Here is a 21,568-nt window from a genome sequence, read left to right as displayed (position 1 = left end):
AGAGAATCCTAAAGATGCTACCAGAAAACTTTACAGCTAATCAATGGTTTGGTAACATAGCAGGATACAAAATTAATGCACAGAAATCTCTGGCATTCTTATACACTAGTGATGAAAAATCTGAAAGTGAAATTAAGAAAACACTCCCATTTACCATTGCAACAAAAAGAATAAAATATCTAGGGGTAAACCTAGCTAAGGAGACAAACGACCTGTATGCAGAAAATTATAAGACACTGATGAAAGAAATCAAAGATTATACACATAGATGGAGAGATATACCATGTTCTTGGATTGGAAGAATCAACATTGTGAAAATGACTCTACTACCGAAAGCAATCTACAGATTCAATTCAATCCCTATCAAACCACCACTGGCATTTTTCACAGAACTAGAACAAAAAAAATTCACAATTTGTATGGAAACACAAAGGATCCCGAATAGCCAAAGCAATCTTGAGAATGAAAAATAGAGCTGGAGGAATCAGGTTCCCTGACTTCAGATTATACTACAAAGCTACAGTAATCAAGACAGTATGGTACTGGCACAAAAACAGAAAGATAGATCAATGGAACAGGATAGAAAGCCCAGAGATAAACCCACGCACATATGGTCACCTTATCTTTGGTAAAGGAGGCAAGAATATACAGTGGAGAAAAGACAGCCTCTTCAGTAAGTGGTGCTGGGAAAACTGGACAGGTACATGTAAAAGTATGAAATTAGAACACTCCCTAACACCATACACAAAAATAAACTCAAAATGGATTAAAGACCTAAATGTAAGTCCAGACACTATCAAACCGTTAGAGGAAAACATATGCGTAACGCTCTATGACATAAATCACAGCACCCACCTTCTAGAGAAATTGAAATAAAAACAAAAATAAACAAGTGGGACCTAATGAAACTTCAAAGCTTTTGTACAGCAAAGGAAACCATAAACAAGACCAAAAGACAGCCCTCAGAATGGGGGAAAATATTTGCAAATGAAGCAATTAACAAAAGATTAATCTCCAAAATTTACAAGCAGCTCATGCAGCTCAATAACAAACAAACAAACAAACCAATCAAAAAATGAGCAGAAGAATTAAATAGACATTTCTCCAAAGAAGATATACAGATTGCCAACAAACACATGAAAGAATGCTCAACATCACTAATCATTAGAGAAATGCAAATCAAAACTACAGTGAGATATCATCTCACACCTGTCAGAATGGCCATAATGAAAAAGTCAGGAAACAATAATTGCTGGAGAGGGTGTGGAGAAAAGGGAACCCTCTTGCACTGTTAGTGGGAATGTAAATTGATACAGCCGCTATGGAGAACAGTATGGAGCTTCCTTAAAAAACTACAAATAGTACTACCATATAACTCAGCAATCCCACTACTGGGCATATACCCTGAGAAAACCATAATTCAAAAGAGTCATGTACCAAAATGTTCATTGCAGCTCTATTTACAATAGCCAGGACATGGAAGCAACCTAAGTGTCCATCCACAGATGAATCGATATAGAAGATGTGGCACATATATACAATGGAATATTACTCAGTCATAAAGAGAAATGAAATTGAGTTATTTGTAGTGAGGTGGATGGACCTAGAGTCTATCATACAGAGTGAAGTAAGTCAGAAAGAGAAAAACAAATACTGTATGCTAACACACATATATGGGATCTAAGAAAAAAAAAAAAGAAAAGGGTCATGAAGAACCTAGGGGTAAGATGGGAATAAAGACACAGACCTACTAGACCATGGACTTGAGGATATGGGGAGGGGAAGCGTAAAGTGTGACAAAGTGAGAGAGTGGCATGGACATATATACACTATCAAACGTGAAACAGATAGCTAGTGGGAAGTAGCCGCATAGCACAGGGAGATCAGCTAGGTGGTTTGTGACCACCTAGAGGGGTGAGATAGGGAGGGTGGGAGGGAGGGAGACGCAAGAGGGAAGAGATATGGGAACATACGTATATGTATAACTGATTCACTTTGTTATAAAGCAGAAACTAACATACCATTGTAAAGCAATTATACTCCAATAAAGATGTTAATAATTAATTAATTAATTAATTATTTGAATGCTTTTGTCTGATAATTCTATCCTATCATCTATGCCATTTCCGGTAAGTTTTAATTCTACTTTCCTCCTCATCATTGTATTTTCTTACTCTTTGTTTTTCTTTTTGTTTTTGTTTTTGCGGTACGCAGGCCTCTCACTGTTGTGGCCTCTCCCGTTGCGGAGCGCAGGCTCCGGATGCACAGGCTCAGTGGCCATGGCTCATGGGCCCAGCCGCTCCGGGGCATGTGGGATCTTCCCGGACCAGGGCACGAACCCGTGTCCCCTGCATCGGCAGGCGGACTCTCAACCACTGAGCCACCAGGGAAGGCCTTTTCTTATTCTTTGCATGACAAAAAATCTTTGAGAGAATTCCAGATATTGTGCATTTTGCCTTATGCTGAGCATTTTTATATTCTGATAAATCAACTCAGCTTTATTGTAGATGTAATTAAGTTGTTTGGAAACAGTTCAATCTTTTCAAATTTTGCTTTTAAACTTTTTTTTAGGCTCAACTAGAAAAGTGCTTAGACTAGGAATAAGTACCTTCCACTACTGAGGTAACTGCCTTTGGAGTCCTCTACCAAATAACCCCTGATTCATGAGTTTCTCTAATGTATCTAGCAGGGACAGGCACTATTCCTTGTCATTTTTTAAAAAAGAAAATTAATTAAAAGAAGATTTTTTAAATTCTATAGTGCTTTACAATTTTTGAAAGTTTCACACACATGATTTCATATAATCCCAAAATGACCCTTTCTTCCCCTACTCATATTGCTCGCCACCCCCCTTCTTTCCCTGCTGGTAGCCACTAGTTTGATCTCTATATCTGTGAGTCTGCTTCTCTTCTGTTTTATTCACTAGTCTGTTATATTTTTAGCTCACATAAACATGATATCATACAGTTTTTTTCTTTCTTTATATGACTTATTTCACTTAGCATAATGCCTTCCAAGTCCATCCATGTTGCTGCAAGTGACAAAATTTAATTCTTCTTTACAGCTGAGTAGTATCCCATTGTGTGTGTTTATATACATATATCACATTTTCTTTATCCATTCATCTGTTAATGGCCTCCATCCATCTCTTAATGGACACAGGTTGCTTCTATGGCTTGGCAATTGTAAATAACATTGCTATGAACATTGGGATCATGTATCTTTATGAATTAGTGTTTCTGGTTTTTGGGGGTCCTTTGTGAGTACCTAGCACTATTAACTCTAATCTGTTCCTATAGTTGTTTCCTTGGTCTCAGGGAGTTTCCTCACATACATGCACTGATCCATATTCAGATGGGTAATTGGGGCAAAACCTTCAGAGTTCCCTTTCTGTCCAGCCATCTCCTCTCTAATACTCGGTCCTGCAAACTCTATTCCCTTTGGGATCCCTGTACTCTCATTCCTCTCTCCTGAACTCAGGGAGTCCACCAAACCTGCCTGTATTCCTTCTCCCTACCTTGTGGCATGAAACCCCCTCAAGTCAGTATGCTGGGGCAATTATAGTGTTCTCCTCATTTTTTCCTCTAAATGGTTACTGTCTTGAATTATATTATGTCTAGGTCCAGTGCCTTGAAAACCATCATTTCACATATTTTATCTATGTTCTGATGGTTTCATGCAGGAGTGTAAGTCTGGTTCAAGTTACTCCATCTTGTTTGAGAGTGTAAGTCCCATTTCTTTTTAATGTGATACCATAATATAATCACAGAGAGAATATTATTTTCATATCACAATGCTGTGGTAACATTAGTATCTGCAATATCACTTTATTCCAGTTCTCAATAAGTTAATCAACGTAAGCCTCTGCTCTACTAAGTATCTTAACCCTCCAAAGTAATTAACACTTCCATCCCATGACATTCAGGAGCAAACCTTGAAATTAAAATGAATTAATATCTTTCATGCTATTTTGCTTAATGGTAACAATTTAAGGAAAAATGCAGTTTATCACACTGTTTCTAATTTTTAGCAGAAATTATATATATATACACAAATATAGATATGTGTATATATGTGTGTGTATATATATATATATATATATATATATGTAAGAGAGAGGGCACAGAATGAAAGAGAATAAAGAAACAAATAAGGAAAAGATATGTGCACTTGACAGTTTTCCCTAACTGCTATTTTTCTAGCTAGGATTTCAGTGCATGTAAAGTTTATGGGCATAGAGCTCTTAAGAATTTTACATTCCTACTATGAAATGGAATACATGTCTTCTCTTTTAGATCACTTATAAAGATTACCCAAATCAAAAGGGTGTACAAAGACAAACAATCATACATTTAATCATAATAAAAGAAAACACTCTGCAGCAGAAACCATACCGATATTTTCAAGTTTCTAATAATGAGTTCAAGATGGATTAACCACGTGTCACTGAATCTTTGCAAATTTTGTATTGTCTTTAGGACAAGAGACTTGCACTTTCACAGTATGTTTTTCTTCAAGAGGCCTCAGAACACTGAGACTTTCTCCACCCTTTATGAGTCTCACTATGAAATGATTCACCATGGGTGGGGAGTGTAGATATCACCCTTCATAAGCCCACCAATGTGGTCTTGGCAGTCACTGGAATCTACTGGCAAAATAGGACAGAACACAAGGAATCCATCACTTTATATTTTTTGCTGCACGGGAACTGGTCCTGTAAAAACATGTTAACACCAATGTGAAAAGTCTTACAAGCATATAAAGCATATTTTTTTTGATGTTTTCTCTTTTATATAGATGTTTATCTATATTTGGAGTTTATTAGAAAATATCAGTAATAAAACTCATGGGAAATTAGAGCCATTCTCTAAGACCACCAAACCAAACTCATTCAGATTTTAAGATTTTTAATCCTATCTTAAATTTTTCCAAGCCTATTTATTATATATTAGGGGAAGAGTCATTTTCCTGATAATGCAAGAAAAAAATCACCAAAAATACTGCACTAACCAGCCCTCACTCTCTGGCTTTAGCTTGAAATAACTTCAATGACTAGTTGTGATGATCAACAACTCATAAAACTGTGACAGGAACAAAAATTTTATACTCCTTTAGCTCACATTCAAAAGTAAATTGAAACCGAACTGACTATAGCCAAGTATCTTTTATGTTAGTGAAAAAATGAGCAAATATAAAGTTTCAGACTGTTCTTTTGGATATTTTTTATAAATTTCTGTAAAAGTTGGTATAAGATATTCATAGAATGTGTTATTAATGACTTTTGAAATCTTGAACAGAAAAAGAGGAGAATTTAAAACAGAGTATCTGTTTTGATTTTAAGTGCCTGATCAATAGCCATGTTTTTCTTCTCAAATGTAGAAACAGCCAAAAGGACGCAAGAATCAACATGCATATGGGGGTGTGTGTGAGCATCACAGTTATTACTGATAAAAAAGTGGATCAGAAGAGGTGGCTTAGATGCATGGCCATAATTGAATTCCTAATACCATCATCAATAATTTAATTTATCCCCCAAATTCCTGACTTCCCACCCAGAGGGAAGTACCTGTCCTACTGTAAGGCTCCTATGAAAGTAGAAAGTAAGAGGTTTCAGAAAAGACAGAGCTAAGCTTACTGAGTTTGCTTTGTTATATTTTAACAAATTATGAAGCACATATTAATCTTCATCCCCATTATACCAGTGTATTTAATCACATTGCTTAAAAGCTACAAGACATCTGTTATTTTAACTTTGAAATGATACTTTTTCCACAGTACACAGTGGAGAATAACAGTAGTTTGGGTTTCCTTTATAAGTGAATGCATTTAGCAGATAGATTTCACATTATAAAAAATAAAATTTCATAGCCAGCAAGATCTTAGTGATATCAAATATAAATATCTCCCCTAAAAAAGGAAGAAACTGTAACTCAAAAATGTTAAGTGACATGCCCAACCAACATCCCCCAAGCTTTTATTTGCAGAAGTGGCACTGAAACTCATGTCTCTTTGCTTACTCTTTGCTTGGACTGTGAACATCACAAGAATTTCTCAGGGTTTCCCTCCACCCCCATATGTGGAACATGATGGCTAGAGTGGGCTGGCCTTTCCCCAGGTCAGTTAGACTCTGATAACACACCAGAAGGTTAAGCTCTGCTAATTCATTGTCCCTGAAGGCAGGCCTTGTTAGGAAGAATAACTCTATTCTCAGGAAAGAATTTTTCTCCAGTATTTACTGTCAGAACCTGGTTGAGCTACTGGGTGTGATTCCCACAATTTTCCTAGAATTTTTAACTCTCCAAGTTATCTACACTGAGTCTCCAACAATTTGCTGATGAAAGTTCAGATTTTTCTTCCCTGGCACAAATTTCGAGGTATTTTCTGCTCAAGAATCCCTGCTCTGGGAAGCCATGACTCCTATTCACCTGTCTGTCTCTCCAATCTTGGGGGCAGTGATTTGCCCTGCATCCTCCCCTCTCTTAAGGATCCAAGAAGGGTTGTTGATTTTTCAGTCTATCCAGGTTTTCACTCGTTATTAGAACGGAGTGGGGACTTCCAAGCTCTTGACATGAAGAACCAGAAACTGGAGGTTCTAGACTTTTTCATATTTTATCTTTTCAGTAATGCCAGATGTTTACAAACATCACTAAACTTAGAAAATCTTAGTGTACATCTGTTCAATTTTTCATAACCCCAAGGGAATTATATTAAGTTCAGTCTCCATTTTTACCAAAACTTGCATACATCTGACGCGTTGTTTTTGAACGGTTTTCTCTTTTTATGTTTAGAAATGTTCTTCAGTCTTTTAAAGATCAATATGATTTTCTGGTTGGAGAAGTGGCTTACACTGTGTTCTTCACAGATATGTGAGTCAATTTCCCTGAGAATGCCATCAAAATACAAGTCCATCTTCTAAGTGTTTTCCTAAGTCATCATAAATGTCATGGGGGTATTTTGTACAGCATTTGAATTTTTTTACTGATTGAATGATATAAAGATTTTCAGGTTCTTTACAATATGAAAATGCTCCTTATCATATAATGGAAAAGTTGTCTTTTCACTGCTTTGAAAAGTTTTCCTTCAAAGTCAGGGGGATATGCCTTTGCTCTCCATTACATTTCTTTTCTACCACAAGGCCACCCTCCCCCCAGAGGAGTCTGGGGGTGGGAATGTTGTGCCCCTCCTGCTCAGTGGGGCCCAAATTAAGCCTGAGGTATTGGTCCTTCAGATCTCCTGCCAATGTTTTAATCATGGTTTAAACTAAGTTAACTAAAACCCAAGCCATTTGCTACTTTATTCACTGTCTCTGAGCATTGCAGTTAATAGTCAGGAAAATTAGTCCCATTCATAATAGAGATATTGTGTTTAAACAATTTGAAAGTGAAACCTTCAAATTTCTAATTATTTTCTATCCACATTAGAGAATGCCATGGAAATGTCTGTAATATTTGTTACATCCTTTGACACGGTGCTCCTTTAGTCAGAAGAAAACAAATTCTCTTCCAGGGGAAAAAAAATGAGGCTGTATGTTAATACCAAAAAGAAAAAATAAAAGACCTTATTAATGTCTTGCCACTGTTTCAATAAATTTATATTTTAAATACATTTGAATGAAATATGCCCTTCCTTTTATTCAAGATGAAGAAACTACTCTTGATGACCTGAAAACTATATAAAATGTACCTAGCTCAACTCAAAACAATTTACTACTAACTGGGACTTCCTTGGTGGTCCAGTGGTTAAGTCTCCACGCTTCCACTGTGGGGGGCAAGATCCTGCATGCTGCGTAGTGTGGCCAAAAAAAAAATTTACTACTACCTGTTTTTCATTGCATATACTCATAAAAATTACTTACAATGCAATTCATATTTTCTATGTGAAAATTAAGGACAATTATTGTGATAAATAAGGAAACAGGCTATACTGAATTTTACCCTCATTAGTTTGCAAAGGTAAGCTACTTGTATTTAGTATTCATTTTTTCTAGTATCTTACATTAACTAAGGATACATTTTTAACATACCATCTATGGCATTCTTGAGTTTTAAGTTTTTAATAAAAGATCACCTTCAGTGTAAAATATAATAATGAGAATGTTGCATTCAGCAGGAAAATGGACTTTCTGTATCACATTTAACATTTTATTTTTTAATACACTACAGCTTTGGCAAATCTTGATTGAAAAACAAACAGTAAGCCAAATAATGATCAAAGGAATTGGTAGGTTTATAATTAACCTATGCACTTCATATTTCATTTAAGAAGAAAGAAAAGAACTAGAAATAGAAACACAATAATAATAATAATAACTGCTATAATTTAGTGCTCACTTACCCTAGGTCAGGCAGTTCAGTGAGTGACCTGTGTTATCACTGAACAACTTGTTATCAACCATCTCTATTTATAGTAAATATAATCAAAGAGATTATGTCAGTTATCCCAGGTCACATCCTGAGTAAATCTTAGAGCCAGAAAATAGATTTTTTAATATAAACTCTCCTCTTAACATTGGTAGGAGAGACCAATCTACTATAACAAAGAGATTCCAAATTCAGCAACCTAAAGAAAAAAATGAGACAATTTATTTCTTTCTTATACAAAAAGTTCAAGAAAAGCATGGCAGATGGTCAAATGGTTCCTCAGTCATGAATGCCTATCCCTTTCATTTTGTGGTTCTGCCATCCTTAAGGCCTTGATGCATGGTCTAAGCGGAGCCATCAGCAAGAACTCTCAGCAGTGGGGGCAGAAGAGAGAACACGGAGGAGCCATATTCATACATCTGTGCCTACAGAATGGTAAACTGAAAGCAGGCTGAAAAATGGAGTCCAGCTAGGCAACCACATGCACAGTCCCCATTCTATTATCAATGAAGAAAGGAGGCAACTTCCTGGATAGTTGCCACCACAACACAAACTCATGTGATTTCATTGAAACCTCTATGCCCTTGGCTATCAGTCATGAGCTTTTCTCATCACCTCACCACACAGCTTCAGAAGCCATCCACATACTTCAGTTTGGATTTCTCATGGCCCAAGATCAATAAGCTCCAAATCAATTTCATCTTAGCTCTTCTCTCCTAAGCCAAAGTTATCTTCTAAATGTATCATCTTGACCAAAGACCAATGGCTAGTTTTCTAATCAAGAATCTGTAAACTGGGCTTCCCTGGTGGCGCAGTGGTTGAGAGTCCGCCTGCCGATGCAGGGGACACGGGTTCATGCCCCAGTCCAGGAACATCCCACGTGCCGCGGAGCGGCTAGGCCCGTGAGCCATGGCCGCTGAGCCTGCGCATCTGGAGCCTGTGCTCTGCAACGCGAGAGGTCACAACAGTGAGAGGCCCGCGTACTGCAAAAAGAAGAAAAAAAAAAATTCTTGAGGAAGTGAGGGAGAATGAGCAGGATATAAACCTTTCAAGCAGAGAACACAATGTGGGCAAGGAGCCACAAGAAGCAGGAAGGGCAGAACACCTTGGGAACTGAAAGACCAAGTGACTAGAGCTGAGAAATGGAGAGTGTGCAGATAAGCCTGGAGAGATATCAAGAGGCCAGAAGCTGAATCTCTTTTTAAACTGTTTTAAACTTTTTGTAATTATCACTTTCTTGCAAAGGACAATGAAAAATGTCTTATGTGAAGGTATGACATGATCTGATTCAAATTTTAAGATCTCCCTAAGGCTGCTATGCATAGCATAGATGAAAAAGTGTAGCGTGGATGTGGGTAAACCTTTTAAGGAAACCGAAGAAGCAGTAACAGATGAGAGTAGTTAGGGCTAAAATGATGCTGACGGCAAAGTTGGAGAAAAGTACATGAATTAAAGATACACTTGGAAGGTAAAATCAGTAGGATTGGTGATTGACTGGATATGGGGGTGAGTGAGAGAAGGTGATGTCAGGGATAACATCTGACTTTTAGCCCTACATCATAAGGAAACCCTGCTCTGCAGGGGGCCCAGGTTTAGGAATGATGACCAAAAGTTCAATTTTGGACTTATTGGGTTTGTGGTGACTTTTAGATACCCAACTGGACAAGTCTAGTAGAAAGTTGGATTCTGTGAGCGGGACATAAAAATTTGGGAATGATTTGAATGTTTAAGTTGTAAATTAATGAGCACAGAGAAGATAATAATAATAGAAAAAAAAGACTGGCTAAAAGAAGATGGTCTGGCAAAGAGACTGGAAAAGGATAGCTGATAACCTATGACTAGTTTATTCCCCAAACCTCCATACTTATTTATCTCACTTTACCCAACTCCCATTACTATTTATTCTACATAACGTTGTTGGTGTAATTTCCTTTAAATATATCTATCAAAATGTCACCAATCCTGTTTGTTGCTGTTTATTTTCTCTTACTATATGCACACATGTCTTAATAAAACAGCACATTAAATTTTACTGCAAGAATCATATTTAGATAAAAAGAACAATCCAATTTAAGAATAGTTAAATAAATGCTCCATTACTTTTCCTTCCCCTTTTAACTGCTATTCTGGCAACTGTAGCAATAACTTTTTCAGTGGTAAAAGGGTTAACAGATAAAAAAAACACATTATCTTGTCTCTGTTGTTAAGGTTTATTGTTAAAGCTTACACATAGAAATTCAATAACAATTTTGGTATAAAAGAAAACCTCATTCAAATTATTTTTCACTTTTTTCCAGCCATGATTATATTAAAACAGAGAAACTATTGGGAGAGACAAAGAGCAGACACTACAAAGAGCAAGAGAAATCATCATGGTAAAAGGAAACTGACGATGCAGAAATTCAGCACTAAGATCAGCGTGGAATTTTTGAAAGTACCTATTGTCTCAACAGTGCAAGTTGTTTTTGTCTTTAAAACATTATCTATTGTAAATCTATCCCATTTCAAACCCACATTACCTGGTTGACTAACTTACCTAGACTTAATAGAGTTCATCTCTTACATAAAAATGAACTCATGAAATAGATTCAAAACTTATTTTCTCCAAAACAAGACAAATAAAAGGGGATGGCGGGGTGGGGGGGGGGCGGGTAATGTCAATTATTTCTTTTTCTTTTGCTCAATGGCCTCACAGGGAAGAGCCACAAAAAAACTCAGGTTTTTTTCCTCAAGATACTTTGTGGAGAATATTCAGGCACATTAATTCAAAAAGTATTTATTGAACAGATGTCCACTTTATTATACTTTTCCACCTCACTGTATTCCTGGTTACAAATAGCATATTAAAATAGTGATCATTTTGAGAAAGTTTTGACGCACAATGTGTAATGATAAAGGCTGAAACTGATAGCAATTAAAATTATCGATCTTAAACATAGTAATCAATTTAAAATGAACATAATTTGGCAGTTTTAACATATGTGTTCAAGGTTTCTTTTCTATACCATTCTACTTTTAAGTAAATGTTCCAAGTGAGAACATTAAAGAGACAAAAATCAGAAATTGTTTTATTTATTATTGTTGTTGTTGTTATGGTTGAAATTGTCATCATTACTTTAATTCTATTATGCTAAATACCAGGGCAGTTAAAACACATTTCTCAATACTATGTAGGATGAAAAATAAAATCACTTACTATAATCACATCTGTTGGAAACACTCCATCTAAAAGGTCTATATTGTTGCAATTATATACAATTTGAAGCAACTTTGGGTATCTAAAAGATTATAAAAAGATAATTTACTTTTTAACTTCAATGCAACAAGAATGACTACAGAAATTATTGGTTGGGAAGAAAGAAAAGAGAAAGTCAAGAAAAAGTATCTCACCTGGAAGATTATTTTGCAGATAACTTGAATAAGCTGTTTGTTAAAAGCTTAGCTAACAGGTGTCCTGTCTAATTGACTCAAAGTAGCATTCAGTTATGCTTAAAAAGGATACGAAAGTGCTTTTCTCTCTTATCCAAAATGTGGCATAATGATAAAAATAAAGAAAGATCTAATTTCATACTCAAAAATAGCTTATATTAGGAACTAGAGTTTATTTTTTAAATTGGTGAAGAGAAAAATATTAACCAAGCTGAAATAAAGACTCATCTTTGTGCATTTTTGATGCCATACAAATAGAAGAGGTCCTAGCACACTGAGAGTAGCCTTGAACATTGAACAAGGAGCCCATGGGTTTGGCCTCTGTGCAAGTGACTTTTAATGTTATTATTTGAATACCATATATTGAGGGATTTCTGTGCTAAGACTTTTAAATATTACTTTAATCCTCACAATAACTATATGATGCTGGCCAAATAATCTTTAATTGTTATATATTATGTATTTTATAAGTGAGTATACATGTGTAGGATGGGAGAAATAATTGAAAGAATAGACAAATTAGGTATTAGTAATAATCAAGAGTCAAGTCCATTGTAGTTGTTTCTCAGAAGCCTTACAAAATTTTTCAGTCATTTTTGTTTAAAGGCTTAATTCCATGTTATCGATATTTCAAATGTTTAACTTCTTTATATTACTGAACTTTATATTACTGCCCCTGAACTTTATTTTTTTTAATTTTTTTATTGAAATGTAGTTGATTTACTATGTTATATTAGTTTCGGGTGTACAGCAAAATGATCCAGTTTTATATATATATATATATATGTATATATATATTCTTTTTTAGATTCTTTTCCATTTTAGGTTATTACAAGATATTGAGAATAGTTCTCAGTAAGGTCCTGTTGGTTATCTATTTTATATAAGGTAGTGTGTATATATTAATCCCAAACTCCTAATTTATCCCTCCCCCCACCCTTTCCCCTTTGGTAACCATAAGTTTGTTTTCTATGTCTGTGAGTCTATTTCTGTTTTGTAAATAAGTTCATTTGTATTATTTTTTTCTCAGGACTTGTTTTTATCCAGACTGAACAGTGATCCGACCAGCCACCTCCTCATGTACAACTCCCATAAATTCATCAGGGCAGCTGAGAGGTCATCATTTGCAGCTACAGAGGGAGACTGTGAATACTGGAATCTAAGAAATAATGTTTGAACTTAGTACAGAATTATGAAATATGTCTGTGGCAAAATCACCCAGAAGAATATTCAAAATTGTTTGCATTTTTGAAACAAGTTTTAAGCAATCTGTGAACATGAAGAGTTCTGGAATTTTTAAAATAATTTTGGATTTATTTTTCCATACAGGAGACCACAATCATAGAATTTGGGGGTCGGGGAGTCTTTTATTACTGGAATTATAATAAAAATAAGTAATAAAATATATAATAAAAATAGCAAGAAGAATGTGTAGACTACAACTTGACCAAAGTTTATGTCCAAGAATAAATACAGAATTATTAATTTCAAAGACCCCCACTCTAAGTGCTTGTTGGAATATTTTAACTTAATTATATTTGAGATTGCAAAAACACAATGTGATTGAAAAAATACTGCTTTCAAAAGCTACAGTTTTGTATTGAGTTCTTTGCACATCTGGAAATGTTAAATATATCACGATTCAACTGTAAAATGTATATACTGCTTGACCCAGCACTTTCATCTTGGCCATTTATCTTAAACAATAATTGAACATGTACATTAAAGATTGGTTAAATATAGTCGTCATAGCATTATTATATTATCAAAATCCTGGAAATTCAATGAATATCAACACAAAATTGTTGAAATAAGATATTATGAAGACATAATATTTCATATGGAAATGTCTTAATTGATATTTATAGCAGAGTTGAATGAAGAAGCAGTTTAAAAGATACAAGGAATCAACCATTTATATAAATTATGTATATCTGTTTATTTCTCCTTATGTATGCAAAAAATGATATCAGGAATTTCTTTGTCAAAATACCAAGAGCTGGGCTTCCCTGGTGGCGCAGTGGTTGAGAGTCCGCCTGCTGATGCAGGGGACGTGGGTTCATGCCCCGTCCGGGAAGATCCCACATGCCACAGAGCGGCTGGGCCCATGAGCCATGGCCTCTGAGCCTGCGCGTCCGGAGCCTGTGCTCCGCGACGGGAGAGACCACAACGGTGAGAGGCCAACGTACCGCAAAAAAAAAAAAAAAAAAAAAAAAAAAAAAATACCAAGAGTGTTTAACTATGAGTATAGAGATTTTAGGTAATTTATTTTCTATCATTTTGTATTTCTTTATATTACTGATTGTTGTTTATAATTATATACTGTTTTATAATAATATAATAAAGATATTTTAATTTTTAGATATTTAACAATTTGAATGAGTGTGTGGAAGAGTTGAAAAAATAACTTGACACTGGCACATGGACACAAAGACAATTATACCAAACTTCAACATGTCGAAGTTTCTGTCAAGGAATGTTGTGCACATCACCTGAGTTCTCATCTATGTGAATTATATATGCTTGGCACTTAACCATCTCGAAACTTGTTCTCTTGACTTCAAGAACACCTTGATTTTCTTATTTTTCCATTTCTGTAATAGATAAATTGGTTTATCTCCTCTTTCTGACCTCTATATTTTGGAGCCCTTAGGATCCTGTCCTATTCTGTCCTGCTAAATATTTATTAACACCTATATAAATATTATATCACCATTCCTAACATCAACTTGAACTCCACTTTCAAGTAGTTAAATGCCCATTCTACTTCACTTGCATGCTGTTAGGCTGCTCAAACTTAACATATTCAATGTCAAATAGAATTCTTTACTTACCTCAAAAAACCTATTCCCCATTTCCCTAGACTTTAGTCCAAACTACCATTATCTCTTGCCTGCTTCACTGCAACATCTTCTTAACTGAACTTCCCATTAACCCTTCCCCCCACCAACTCCCAGCTAATTTTCCACATAACACCTCTGTTCAAATCCTTGTAAAGTTTTCCATTTTGTTTAAATTTCATACTCTTTATTTTGACCCACAAAACCCTACATAATCTAGACCTTTTCTACTTAGTTGAGTTCACATCCCATCACTCTTACGCTCACCAACTATTCCTCCACTCACACCCAGCTTCTGTTGTTCCTGAACACTTGTTTAAAACGGGATCCTATATTTGTGCATTCTCTTCCTAGTAAACTACTACTGCAGCTCTTCATATGGATAGATTGGTCTAACGTTCTGGTCTCAGTACAATTATCACCTTCTTGATAAGACTCCTTTGACCACCATTTGTAAAATATCCTTCCTCCCCTTTCCTATCCATCCCCTCATCAAGTTTTAATTTCTTCACAGCTTATCACTACCTGAAATTACATTATTTATTTATTGGTTTGACTGTCTATTTTTACTTTCTACTACTATAAAAAGTAAGTTCTATGTGCTCAGGGCCTTTGTTGCCCTTGTCCACCATTGTATCCCCCAAATTTAGAAAAATGGCTGACATACAAGAGATAATCAATGAATATCTTTTGAATAAACAAATGATTGTGCATTTCTGGCTAAAGTCTATACTGATCAATTTTAATTTGCTTTAATCTGCTGAAGACCTAGTCCCAAATATAAAATAAAGTCAACTCTATCTGCTCAGAGACAGCCTTAGACTTCCTTTTCTTTGCTTACAAAATTAAATTTATTGTTTTAATTGAAATATAGTTGATTAACCATGTTGTGCCAGTCTCTGCTATACAGCAAAGTGACTCAATTATACACATATAGACACTCTTCTTTTATATATTCTTTTCTATTATGGTTTATCACAGGATATTGATTAAATTTAAACTTCTTGCCTTAGGCATTTTACTCTCTCCATTGCCAAACTATGTTTGCTTGTCCCTAGGTCAAACAGCCCTCCCACACACATACAGCACACACTACCACTCTTTCCTTCCCTCTTACTGCACAGGAAAGCAGTGTAGACATGGTAGAGAAGATTGGCTCTGGAGACAGGTTACTCACTTCATTCTCCCACTTCACCCTCACCAACTGCTCAATCATGGGCAAGTTGCTCAACTCTTCTAAGCTTTAGTTTATGCATCTGTAAATATGATAGTAAAACTGCCCATCTCCTAGGGTTGTCCTGAGAACTAAATGACATAATGTATGTAAAGCACTGAGGAGAACTATTTCACCATGTCTCAATTATGTTTTCTGAAAAACAGTAATTTGTACACATAAAGAAACCAAAACCTTTTCAATTCCCTTCCCTACCTAAAATTCTGTAAATGTCAAGTATTTACTAAGAATGTTAAACTGAGGATTTGTAACCTCTCTGATCATGCTTTCTAAAACTATACCATTTAAAAGAAAGACGTTGCTTTATAAGGTTAGGGTAGCTCACAATGCCTATCTCCTTACCTCATTATGATCCTGATAAAATGCTTGCCAATGTAAAATCATGACAAAGCTATTTCATGGGTGTGAATTATGAGAAAACTCCTTCAACATCAATTTTTTTGGCTTGGTTATTTTCACAGGTCATTTTTCTGTTGGTTTCAAAATCCAGTGATATTTCCACTGAATAATCTGGCCTCCTGGGCAATCATGTATTTTGGGAAGACAATCAAACTATTGACATTTTTACCAAAAAGAGAACTGTATGATCAACTTAAAATTTCCTTTGATTTTGAGGTCCTCTAGCACACGGTATTTCTTTTAATTTCCTTTATTAGTTCCATTATATTTTACCTAGTAGATACCAAGAAAGATTTTAAAAGAAATTGCACCAATTATAGATAAATAATAGAACTCTTTTTCCAAATACTTTTAACTTAAAAATGCTATTTTGCTTTAATGATGAGAAAAAGAGTTTTAAACAATAATAAAAACTAAGGTTTTTAAGGTTAAAACTAAGGTTTTAATAAGGTTATTTTTAATGTGAATTCCATCCAATACTAACAGGGTACTGATTAAAATTTATATAGTGTTAGCAAAATGAACAACTTTCCACTCTTTGGGGGTAGGGAGGAAGCAGAAGTCAGATCTTCCATTTATGTTATGGGAAACTCCTTTTCTGCAACGTTAATACCCATTTAATGCCAATACTCTTAAATTTTCAAACTTCCCATATAAAGCAAGATTGTCACATATATGCTAGCAATTCATCTGCAATTTTAAATAAGAGCGCCTCATGGAGTTAAGTGTTTTCAAGGAAAATCATAACACATAACTTTTTCCAAAGACTAATTAAATACAGAATATTTGAACTGGAAGATTCAGCATCATACTGGATCCAATATGTTCCTCTAAGATGTAAAAATCTTCTTATTTAGTTAATTAAAGGTTTAAAATAAAGGTTTTTTTTATTCTAGCTGTAAATTAAAATAAAATAAACTGCATTTATATAATAAGATTTCATTTTACAGCTGATGTTTATTTAAAAACCAGATCAACTCAGGGTTTCTGTCATATATCTTAGGGCTGAGCCTAATACGTATGGGAAAACCCACTGCTTCCTAACTCAGTGCTTCTAACACAAAGAATCAGATACAACAAGAAATGTTCTGCCCTGTCCTGCCCTTGTCAGTTCAAGTGAGACGATTAACATTGTTCTAACATGGTGTTTCTTTGAGGTTTAATTTCAATTCAGTTCCACTTTTTAGAATAGCAATGGTGCAAGCAACTTGGTATTACAACACAGAAAATCCCAGCCACATGGTAAAAGCTGATCCAGAAACAAATGAGTAACATCAAAAACAGGCCAAAAATCATATCCAAAGAACTGAAAAAAAAAAAAAAAAACTAACGATTTCAGTGGAAACTTCTACACTGGTTGGGTTCATAAACACAAGTTAAAGGTGGGGAAAGTCTTTATTTTATTAACTCTGCTTAAGTACTGAAATTTAGAGACCAAAGTAAGCTTTCTTTCCTGATAGGAATGGCAGAGAATTTTTAAATTATAGGTCTACATTTTGCTACTCAGTGATCTTTAAAACTAAGTTCTCTTGAAAGTATAATCTTGCTAACAGTCAAGTAGTTTCCTGTTTACTTAAATCTTTTTTGTTTGAATATTTGAATTTTATTTAATTTATTTTTTTACAGCAGGTTCTTATTAGTTATCTATTTTATACATATTAGTGTATATATGTCAATCCCAATCTCCCAATTCATCCCACCACAACCACCCCTGAGTTTACTTAAATCTTTTCCAACATTTTTTGCCCTATTCCTAGTAGAACCTAAGGAATATCCTCTTTTAATCTTGACATCATCTCCCCCCTCAAGCCATATAAAGATGGGATTGAAGTGAACCTTTGTAGATGAAAAAACACTGACAACTTTTTTTTTCTAATGGAATATGCTTAAACCAGTTCTTTAAATAATCATTGTTCTTAGGCTCTATCTACAAGGTAAATTCAGATAAGAGATTTTTTTTTTCTAGTATGACAGTATTTTGACCAGAGTAGACTTCCAATAAACACTGATTGACTTATATATACTTTAGGAAATGGGGAATAAGTCCGACATACATCCATGTTGCTGTATTAAACATTTTCAAGGAAAAAACCAATGTATTTTCTTTCTTTCTTTTTTTTTTAATGTTGAGCTTTCTTTTAATTTATTTATTTTTATTTTATTTTTGGCTGTGTTGGGTCTTCGTTTCTGTGTGAGGGCTTTCTCTAGTTGTGGCAAGCGGGGGTCACTCTTCATCGCGGTGGGCGGGCCTCTCACTGTCGTGGCCTCTCCCGTTGCGGAGCATAGGCTCCAGACGGGCAGGCTCAGTAGTTGTGGCTCACGGGCTTAGCCGTTCCACGGCATGTGGGATCTTCCCAGACCAGGGCCCGAACCCGTGTCCCCTGCATTAGCAGGCAGATTCTCAACCACTGTGCCACCAGGGAAGCCCAGCAATGTATTTTCTTAGTCTTAAAATGGTCAGCAACTTATTATTTCTGGTTCAGACATGTTTATACCTCTGGCTAAATTTTCTAATCTCTCAATATTTTATTTTTCTTATCCATTCCAAAATAAATATGGATTCTTAAAATCACATGGGTTCTTAGCAGTATATTATGAATATCAATAAAATATGAGTATTACATGACATTATAGATATAAAAACAATCAGTACCATGACTAGCCAATAATGATATCTTTGCAAACTATAAAACATTGTGCAAATGCAGAGCATGTACCTTGGCAAAAAGAGATATTAGGCTAAGAATGAGTTTTTCAAGAATAGTTCTGGAATTCTATTAGAAAACATATATATTCAGGAGCTTTCAGGGATATCACTAGATTCTTTAAAGAAAAGCTGCAATTTTATATTTAATTAAAATTTCTATTTCAAAGTAACTTATGCCTTTAATTCTGCTTTTAAGTCATATTGTGAGCAAATTCTACAATCCCTTTCCTTTGATCAGATCATAAAAATATTGGAAAATATATTTTAAAATAGAGTGAATACATGGATTCTCTTAGAAACACAAAAGAGAAGTTTCTTTCAAGAATATCTGCAAAACATAAAGCAGATGAGATTCAAACTAAGAGGAAAATGACATCTTAGGACACTTGTGAGACTCTGTGGAAGAGAATACCAAATAAAGTGGGAACTGTCACAAGGATTTGTATGCCTAAAGATGGTAGATGCTCAGGGTGAGGGAGAGGCAACTGACAGGGACCACCCAGTGAAAGGTCCAAACCAATCAAAACGGAGAAAAGGTAAGGAATATCAGATGTAAAGCCACTGTCTCATCATTTTCTCATCTTATGGACAAAGTAAGGAACATGAACTCTGGAAGTTCCTACCTCTCACTCTGCTGCAAGAAGAGGCAGCAGGCAATTGGTAAGGATTTGTGAATTTGAAGCAGTCAAAAAGACTTCAAGTTATCTGAAAAGCATGGAGACCATAAAATCAGATAACAAACCAAAATACTCAGACACAAGAAATAGTAGTACTAAAGCAATCAGAAAAAGACTTGAAAACAAGTGTAATTAAAAAAGGTAAAAGTTGCATCTGTGAAACAAAAACAGAAGGTAACTTGCCATAAAAATAATCCTTTAGAGATATTGGAGGTAAATATGGCTGTTGGGAGAAAAACTTAATTAATATATGGGCTGAATAAAATGATGGTTATAGATGAAGCAAGAATTGGTGGTCTGGAAATACTATGGATAGTAGATATCAAAAGTTGATCTTAGCTTATTAGGAATGTCAAAAAAGGGAATAGAGAAAAATGAAGCTGAGAATCATAATTATGGAAATAACATTTGGGAGTGACCAAAAAGCTAAGGACCATGCCCAAGATGCTAACAAAAGACGGTGAAGAGAAGTACTACAGAGAATATTTTTAGGCAGAAATGGGAGAAAACAAAAACTTCTCCTGATAGTACTGCACCAAGTATATCACACTCGATACTCTGGTTCAAATATACTTGTAGGTATTGGTAAGTGTTATGCACAGAAAATGATGGGACAGAACATAATCAGGCAGGAGTCATGGAAGATGAAGGGACTTGAGTGGAAACGAAAATATTGTGCCGAATGAAAATAAGCCAGCAATAAATGGAAAGATGCCCTCAGTGAAAAGATCCTCAGTATGAAATGAGCTGGACACATTCAAGAATCATTAGAAAAAAACATTAGGTCTTCTGCAGAGTAAGCATGGAAAAGGACAGAAGAAGGGTTCAGAGAAAGTCAAGAACCAGATCATACAGTACCTTGTAGGCCATAAGAAGATTGGCTTTATTGTACATGCAATGTGAAGCCTTTGGAGGATTTTAATAGAAAGTCACATGAACTACCTTGAACGATCACTCTAGATTCTATGTGGAGAATAGAAAAGAGTGTGGAACATGAAAACAGGAAAACAGGAAAACATGTTGGGAATTTATCAGTTGTTGGAAAATCAGGTTATCTTGCTGGTGTCTATTTTGAACAAGAGATAAGATATGAAAATTTATATAAATCCCATTATTTTAAAACTAATTATTTCTAGTCAGCATATTTATATAATGCCACTTACAATGTATGATTTGATTTTTCTCCTCAGAATATTTGGATTAGCTTTATACTAATTTCTCAACACACACTCAACTACCTCCTTTGATGTCAAATAGGAAGACCTTGAAATATGACTTCTAGGGTTTGGAAATACAGGGATTACAAAGTTAAAGAGTAGGAAAACAGATGACTCTCAGACAAAAACACCTTAAGTACATTCATTGGCCAACTATTATACCAAAATGAGCACTTACTATTTGTGATATATTAAATCTAATGTAAATATAGTAATTTATTTTGACTTCCTGAATTCTAAGTTATCTTTAAATCTGCATTCTCAGATAACAGAAGCCTCTCTAATTAAGAGGCATAGAATAGCTCTATATATTGAGTGATTACAAAGTGCTTAGCACAGTGTATAGTGTTTTATGTTCTTTATCTCATCAAATCCTCATGACTATTCTATTTGACCTGGGCTTTACTATTTCCATTTTACATATGAGGAAGTTCTGTCTCAGAAAGACTAAATCATTTCTGATGGCTAAATGGCTAACATCAAATCTGAAATTCCAACTTAGGGATCTCTGATTTGATAGTGGTCATAGCCATCATTTTGTACTGCATCACATGAAGTCAGAATAGCAGACCTACTCCAATTCCAGGGCAGTCACTAATTAATGGTGTGATTTGGAGTGAGTTACTGAAACAGTTCAGGGTAAGTTTTTTAGTTTGTAAAAGTATGAACAATAATGCATACTTTATTACCATGTATATGTTGTCA

The sequence above is a fragment of the Lagenorhynchus albirostris genome, chromosome 5, assembly GCF_949774975.1.
Source record: "Lagenorhynchus albirostris chromosome 5, mLagAlb1.1, whole genome shotgun sequence".
Classification (NCBI taxonomy): domain Eukaryota; kingdom Metazoa; phylum Chordata; class Mammalia; order Artiodactyla; family Delphinidae; genus Lagenorhynchus; species Lagenorhynchus albirostris.
The sequence above is the reverse complement of the archived record's forward strand: the minus strand, read 5'-3'. Positions refer to the sequence as shown.